This window comes from Rutidosis leptorrhynchoides, chromosome 11 (assembly GCF_046630445.1).
Source record: "Rutidosis leptorrhynchoides isolate AG116_Rl617_1_P2 chromosome 11, CSIRO_AGI_Rlap_v1, whole genome shotgun sequence".
Lineage (NCBI taxonomy): Eukaryota > Viridiplantae > Streptophyta > Magnoliopsida > Asterales > Asteraceae > Rutidosis > Rutidosis leptorrhynchoides.
In genome coordinates, this window is record NC_092343.1 from 78,186,121 (window position 1) to 78,195,219 (window position 9,099).

General features: G+C 38.6%; 1 non-coding gene across 1 annotated transcript; it reads right to left on the reverse strand.

Moving 5' to 3' along the window:
* Window positions 1-8,468: 8,468 nt before the first annotated feature.
* LOC139879053 (small nucleolar RNA R71) lies at window positions 8,469-8,575 on the reverse strand. Its single transcript, XR_011769907.1, has one exon. It is a non-coding gene; the product is annotated as a small nucleolar RNA R71 (small nucleolar RNA).
* Between the last annotated feature and the right edge of the window lie 524 nt (window positions 8,576-9,099).

Here is a 9,099-nt window from a genome sequence, read left to right on the forward strand (position 1 = left end):
GATTCTAAACTTGTTTGAAAAACTAATCTAATCTTTCTAACTTAACTCTAATAACACTTATTTATATGTATTATGATGTTATATTAAGTTAATATAAGAACTTATAACTTGTGCATATGAAGAACACCTTGAAACTTAACATATATCCTTTAATCTCCATTCAGTAAAAAGCGGGCTGTTTTGGGTTGGGAATTAAAAACCTATCTTAGACTTTGAGTTCGAGGCTAAGACTTTGGAAATATGTTAATATATGTAAATAAGACTTCCTATATTTTTTTCATTATTTTAAACAAAGTGGAAGTATTTTAACAAAAATCATATATTGGGTGGATGCCGGGATTTTTCCAAATCTGTCCACCGACACAAAAAGGGGGTAAAGCTCTAAAAATTACTACTTGGGATGAACTTTTCGAATTGGTTTTGTAAAATTGACTTCTTAAGGAATCCATAGCAATTTGATTCACTTTAATCGGAGTTGTAATGAATATTTGGCGAGCAAAACAAAATCTGCTAAAATTAACGTGGTATGGACGAAATTTATATTATAAAAACTATATTAACCATATCCTTGTTAACTTTTCCTATATCCTATATATATTTGGACATGTTATCATTAGTATAACAAAATATTATAATCTTGATTAATTTCAAGATTGTATATATATAATAATCTTGGTACGTTCCATGACAATACGTGCACAATACGTTTTGATAAATCCTAAGACAATACGTACAAAATACGTCTTAGTTAATTCTAAGACAATACATATACAATACGTCTCTGGATTGATGCAAGAAAATACGTACACAATACGCCGTGGGGTAATTCTAAGATTATATATATATACCGATTATTGGACTGTTGGACTGTTGGACTTTTCGGACTATTTTGGACTACTAAACTTGACCACTTAAATAATCACATGTGATTGAAAATATAAATAATCACATGTGATTGAAAATATAAACTTAAACAATCACATGTGGTTGAATATATGATATGAACTTGCTATATTAATTTTGTTCACATGTATTATTATCTGAATCGTTATTATTATTATAGGTTCATGAATCCAAGGACGACGGCCATATTTTTAATAAGTTAAAAACTTATTATTAATATACTTTTACTACCGTGAGTATATAGTCCCATTTTTAAACTCTACAAATATTTTGGGATGAGAATACATGCATTTTATGTTTTACACCATGGACACAAGTGCTTGAAATATATTCTACGTTGAGTTGTACCACCTTGCATATCTTCCCTAATAGCTTGGTAACTAATATTTACATGTTGTAAGAACATGTAAGCGTGAATCCTATTGATAGATCTATCGGGTTTGACAACCCCAACCGGGCTAGTCGCTCTAGTATCGTAAACGGTTGCATAGTACTTCGTTTTTACTACACTTGGTACAGTGTAGGGAGATTTCATAATAAAGGGAATATGCCACATTAATGGTTAAGTATGGTTACCGAAGCACTCAAAAAATTATAGAATACTTTTATACACTTGCGAGTGTACATATATCTATAACTATGAAAATCTTGTGGTCTATATTTATATCGATGCTAAACCTATATATCTCACCAACCTTTGTGTTGACTGTTTAAGCATGTTTATTCTCAGGTCCTTAAGAAAGTCTTCCGCTATTGCATTATCTGAGCAAGCTGTGCATGGAGTCTCATGCTTTTGTTTAAATGAAGTGTTGCATTCAATAAAACCTTTGTCATGTATTATATTAGATTGTTATGTCACGTGTGTAGTATTTAGAAACCGATGTATCATGGGGATTATTTCTTAAATAATCGCCCACTTGTTTAAAACATGCATTATGTATAATAATGGTGTGCTTTTTATGAAATGAATGCAATATTTTTCTAAAACGTATCATATAGAGGTCAAATACCTCGCTATGGGACCAATGAATAACGTACTGTGTTTATAGTAATATGGACAGGTCGTTTCAAATACAAACTCTTCGGTTTCCCATGTAAACTCGGAACCTTTACTACGACTCCATTGAACTTTAAAAGTTCTCACTTCTTTATGTCTCAACCTCTTTACCTTTTCATCGAGTATAGCAATCGGCTTCTCAACATACTCTAACTTGTTGTTTAGCTCAATCTCGTCTAATGGTACCCATGAAGAATCATCCGCAAGAAACTTACGGAGATGGGAAACATGAAATGTATTATGGATCCCCGCAAGCTCTTTGGGTAATTCCAAACGATACGCAACTTCACCAACATGAGCTAAAATCTTAAACGGACCAATAAACCGAGGAGCTAACTTTCCTCGTTTTCGAAACCGTATAACACCCTTCCATGGCGAAACTTTAAGCATCACCATGTCGCCTTCTAGAAACTCAATCGGTCGCCTTCGTTTGTCAGCATACGACTTTTGTATATCTTGAGCCTTTTTCAAATAAGCCCGAATCATATCGATCTTGCTATTCGTCTCTAAAACCAAATCGGTACTCCCGATTTCTCTTTGTCCCAGTTCACCCCAACATATAGGAGTTCGACACCTTCGCCCATAAAGCATCTCATACGGTGACATTCCAATACTAGCATGATAACTATTATTGTACGAGAATTCCACCAACGGTAAGTGCTCATCCCAACTACCACCGAAATCGATAATACACGCCCGTAACATATCCTCCAATGTTTGATTCGTACGTTCAGTTTGACCGTCCGTTTGAGGATGGTACGCCGTGCTCAATTTCAATTGTGTACCCATATCTTCATGAAACTTTTCCCAAAACCGAGATGTGAAACGAGTATCTCGATCTAAAATAATAGATATAGGAACCCCATGCCTTGATATCACTTCCTTGATAAACAACTTAGCCAAAGTCTCCGATGATATCGCTTCCCGAATGGGAAGAAACAAGGCACTCTTCGTCAACCGATCAACTATCACCCAAATCGAATCAAATTGGGTTCTCGCCGTCTTTGGTAACTTTGTAATGAAATCCATGGTAATGTGCTCCCATTTCCATTTCGGGATTTCTAACGGTTGTAACATACCATACGGCCTTTGGTGTTCGGCTTTAACTTGCAAACACGTGACGCATTGTTTAACATACTTAACAACATCACGTTTCATGCTCGGCCACCAATACTCCTTTCTTAAATCAAGATACATTTTCGTTGCGCCCGGATGAATGGAATACTTTGACTTATGCGCTTCATCAAGTAGCACTCGTCGATTATCACCCATTTTAGGCACCCATACCCATCCTTGAAAGGATAACAAACCATACGGGCCTAAGGTAATAGACTCCGTTTGCCCCATGATTCGTTCTTCATACTTATTATTAACATAAGCTTCAATTTGAATCTCACCAAGCCTTACAAGAAAATCGTTAGTAATAATCATGCGTAACGATCCTACTCGTATCGCCGGATGTTGACTCTTTCGACTCAACGCATCCGCGACCACATTCGCCTTGTCCGGATGGTAAAGTATTTCACAATCATAGTCTTTTACCACATCCATCCATCTACGTTGACGATAATTCAAATCTCGTTGATCAAAAAGATGTTTTAAACTCTTATGATCCGAATAAATCGTACACTTAACACCATACAAGTAATGGCGCCAAATTTTCAACGCGTGTACCACCGCCGCCAACTCAAGATCATGAGTCGGATATCTCGTTTCGTGTTCCTTTAATTGTCGAGAGGCGTAAGCGATGACTTTACCTCTTTGCATTAGAACACAACCGAGCTCATTTAACGAAGCATCATAATAGATCGTCATGTCTTCTACACCTTCCGGCAACACTAACACCGGAGCTTAACACAACTTCTCTTTTAATAATTGAAAAGCAATTTATTGCTCATTTCCCCAATTAAATCTCGCGTTATTCCTCGTCAACTTCGTTAATGGAGAAGCGATCTTAGAAAAGTCTTGGATAAATCGATGGTAATAACCGGCCAATCCGAGAAAACTTCGAATTTCCGTAGGCGTAGTCGGTCGTTCCCAACTTTTCACCGTCTCAATCTTCCCCGGATCTACTTGAATACCATCTTTGTTCACAATATGGCCAAGGAATTGAACTTCCCTTAGCCAAAATTCACATTTGGAGAATTTTGCATACAACTTCTCCTTCCGCAACGTCTTCAACACACCACGCAAATGATGTTCATGTTCCTTCATACTTTTCGAATAGACAAGTATGTCGTCAATGAACACAATTACCAACTTGTCTAACATAGGTTGGCACACTCGGTTCATAAGATCCATGAATGCCGCCGGTACATTTGTAAGACCAAAAGACATAACTACAAACTCAAAATGCCCGTAACGCATTCGAAAAGCCGTTTTCTCAATATCTTCCTCACGGACCCGCATTTGGTGATAGCCGGACCGTAGTTCGATCTTAGAGAAATAAGTTGCACCTTGGAGTTGGTCAAACAAATCGTTAATCCAAGGCAATGGATAACGATTCTTTATCGTCACTTTATTTAACTCCCGATAATCAATGCACATCCGCATACTACCATCCTTATTTTTCACGAATAAAACCGGAGCGCCCCATGGCGAAGCACTCGGTGGAATAAAACCCTTCTTAAGTAACTCTTGGGTTTGATTTAACAATTCTTGTATTTCAGTTGGCGCTAAATGATAAGAAGTTTTAGCAATGGGAGTAGCACCCGGAACCAACTCAATGCGAAATTCAACTTGTCTTTCGCCGGAACACCCGATAATTCGTCCGGAAAAACGTCTTCGAATTCACTAACCACCGGAATTTCATGAATGGATGGTGGCTCTTCATGAGTATCAACTACATGGGCAAGAAAAGCCATACCATCACTATTAAGAAAAGTGCATATTGGCACAAGTCTTCTCCGTCTCTCGCCATGAATAATTAGTTCTCCCCCACTTGGGGTCTTTACCCTATTAGACTTTTCATGGCATGCAATATCGGATCTATAATGATCGAGCCAATCCATACTAACGACAACATAAAACTCACCCAAAGTCATCAGAATGAGATCGATTTTAAACGCTTCGGAACCGAACACAATATCACAATCATTACAAACATCAACCCCTAGCACCGTCTTACCATCCGCTATTTCAACTTCTATCGGATGACTTAACTTAGCTAGTAACTTATTAAGTTTAGGCACAAACTTTGGAGAAACAAACGATAAATTAGCACCGCTATCAAATAGGATCCTTGCCGGATTAGAGTTAACCATGAAAGTACCTGAGACAACTTCGTTGGATTGCTTGGCCTCATCATGGGTCATCAAATAATTACGTCCGCGAGCCATACCCACCGCCTTCTCTAACTTCTTAACATGATCGGTGTTCAAATCGGGACACTTCGGCCTTCACTGCCCTTCTTTACCACAATTATAACAAGTAAGTTTGCTCGGCGCCTTGGTACAATCACGGGCCAAGTGACCCCTTTGATTACAATTAAAACACTTGGGTCCATAACTCAAAGAACCACCTTTCTTCACGCTATTAACACTTTCGGACCCTTTCCTCAACTTTTTGTTTGAAAAGTTCGAATGACTCTGATATCGGCTAAAAAGTCACGTTTTCACCCCAGTATTAAGGCCCAAAAACAAGAAAGATTCGAAATTTCTCGACAAAATACCCACTTCGTCGGTTAGAATTGAAGAGCAAGTAATTACAAAGACGATGCAAAAAGAATCAAGAGAATCGGAGCTAAAACGAAGATTCTAGAGCGAAAACGGTGAAAGACAAGAAATCAAGTTACGATCCAGGGAATTCAGGCTGACCAGCAAGCCATACGGCCTGCCATACGACCTGCCATACGGCCTGCCATACGACCTGCCATACGGCCTGCCAGTATGTAAACGGCCTGCCATATACGTGCCACCACACGAGCCACCAAACGGCCTGACTTGCATACGGCCTGCCAAACGGCCTGTCAGGCGTATTTGGAAATTTTCAAGTCTATTTAAAGGGTCTTTGTCATTCATTCCAACACACACTTCAATTCACTTCTTTCTCTCTCTTGTACAATATTAGTCATACTTTTAAGGCCTTCTCACCTCCGAGCGGGAAATTAAGTACCCGGAGGCGAACGCTGAAGATTGTATTAGGAGTGGTCTGGAGTCTTGAAGTTGTAACTTTTGTATTCGGAACTCGTTTAATCTACTGGTACTTCTATCCTTTATCTTATATAATGTTTTATGATATTATTGCCATGATTAGCGAGTAGTTATCTTTAGTGTATGCTATGATGTAAGCAGTTATAATGCTGAAATAATATTATGGTCTGTGTATACTGTTGAAATGCTTTTCGATTATGCTTTAAACTCAATCACTTTTCCAACTAATAGAACGTAGTTATAGGCTCTGTTATTGGGAAGTCGCGAACCCCGATTCAGAGTACACTATCTGTGTCACCCCTTGGTAAGAGAAGTCTATCGGATACAATGTAAGATCGACTGAGGCACACCGGTTGTAGTAAGTCTATCGAGCTTTGGATTTAGCCTGAGGACTCTTTCGTAGTGAAACATCTGACTAGACCCTTAGTACATTGTTGGTCCCAGACCATGCTAGTATAGTCACCAAGCATATAAACTTCGTACGTGCACGCTGAAGCACAGCGGTTGTTGTAAGCTGTACCTCTGCTAAGTAAGGCCATGGAACACGGTTAGCATTGACCAGTACACTGCACCATAATGCGGTCTCAAGCATTGCACCCCGCTTGAGGGATTCTTAGTTAATTAAGGAACTGTTTGTTTAGACACATAAAGGATTGGACCGTTAGGATAACCGAACGTGTTCATGGAAGTCAGACTTGACTTGGCCATGGTGTTCTTTATAGTTGAACTCTTTTTAAGGGCCTAACTATATTTTACAAATCATTAACGAAAGCATTGAAGCACATCACGTCTCTCGATTATGGTAAACCATGTATTCTATTATGCTTAAGAAAGTTTAGACCATTTTGGAATGTTAATACATCACCCAACCGAGTCGCTCAATTGGATGAGCCGTCTGAACGTGTATGCCTGTAGTCAGACTACACGGGCGTCGGGGGTAAGGGACGTTGCTGTCTATTCAGAATCTTCAAGCCTAATGTAGTACCCAGTGACATGTCTTATGACAGGGGCGTTTAGGACCAGTGTAATGAATACAAGGCCTCTGCCGATTCATGAGCCAGCATTCCATAATCTCGGCAGAATAATTGATGAAGTCATAGTACGCACTTACTTTAACCTTATTTGAATTACAAATTTTATCGCATTTACTTTATCTATCTTATAAATTAGAAAATCCCAAAATAAATATTCACTACTCCCTAACAATCTTAGGTTACAATATAGGTTCGATGTTACTGATATCTCAAAAATATGACTCTAGGTCATACTTCCCTTACTTATAAGGAGTAGTAAGATTTATGCCCCGCTAAATATAAATTTAAAACAGTACCCTCTCCCACGAGTGGCTGATCCTGGCGAGCCGCGGCCTAACGACACCGCGTAAATAAAAACCGTCTGTTTCGGCCATATCAAGAGATCTACCATAGTTTTTGGCGCCGCTGCCGGGGAACTGGTATCAGGCAATACTATTTTCAATCAAACTTATTCACAAGCATTTATTGGTGTCTAAGAAAGACAATTATACACGGACTTGGTTATTGGATTTTCCGAACAGTCACCAATTATATTAGGACCAAAAGGATCCTGCCTCTCCGTAGTTGGCCTGGTCACTTGGTTTGTTGAATAGTTTGTGCGGAACTTTGTTACCGAAATACCAGGGAATCAGTAGCCAGAACCAAAAACATATTCCACCATAGGATAGTTAGTTAATTAGATTAGATTACTTTAGATTACTCTAGTTTACCTTAGATTAGACCACTTTAGATTATCTTAGATTGCCTTAGATTAAATTAGATTACCTTAGAATTAGATTAGTTTAGTTTAGCTTATTATAATTTAGCTTATTTGCGAAAATTAAAAACAAAAAGGCATACCTAGTGTATGACCCAAACCCGATCTAGACCAGGGCCGTTGTTATTCGTACTGATCCAGACGCAATAATCTCTAAAGCACGCAAAGAATCACGAATCAGAAACTAAATGGCGTTACGCGTTACTTTAGCAGAAAACACGAAACCCTCGATTGAAGGTCATGAAGGACCAATCAGATTTCCAGAGATTCAAGGACACTCGTTCGAGTTAAAACATCACATCATCCAGCTCATTCAGAATAGCTGTCAGTTTCATGGATTACCGAATGACGATCCTAATTCTCACCTTGATAAATTTATATCTCTTTCGAACTCCTACAAACAGCCAGGGATAGGACAAGATATAGTTCGGCTATACTTGTTCCCCTATTCTCTCACTCATCATGCTCAAACTTGGTTTGAAAGACTGGAAAAAGATTCCATCACGTCATGGACAGAGATGATGACTAAATTCCTAACCAAATATTTCCCTCCTTCAAAACAAACCAAACTGAAGAATGACATCATTAACTTCAAACAAAGTTATGATGAATCTCTTTACACTGCATGGGAGCGTTTCAAAACCCTGCTGATGAAATGCCCTAATCACCAGTTAGAACGGTCAGCCCAAATATGTACCTTCTACAATGGTCTTACGGTAAATTATAGGACGACGATCGATGCAGCAGCTCAAGGAAATCTGATGAACCAAACCGCAGATGAAGCATGGGAATTGCTCGAGAACATGACGATGCATCATCATGACTGGAACAGTGGTGAAACAACTTCATCATCTGCCCCACTCTCTGCACTTAACAATCAAACGGAGGCCATCAAATCCCTCACGGATAAGATGGAATCTCTTGCAAAGCAACTCGAAGAATTGAAGACGCAACCGCAGCAGGTTTGAAAGGACCCGTTCATATACATTATAAACGATTCACAATAGTTGATTACATTGCGAGGTATTTGACCTCTATATGATACATTTTACAAACATTGCATTCGTTTTTAAAAGACAAACTTTCTTTACATCGAAAATTGACAGGCATGCATACCATTTCATAATATCCACTATTCAACTATAAATTGATTTAATAATAATCTTTGATGAACTCAATGACTCGAATGCAACGTTC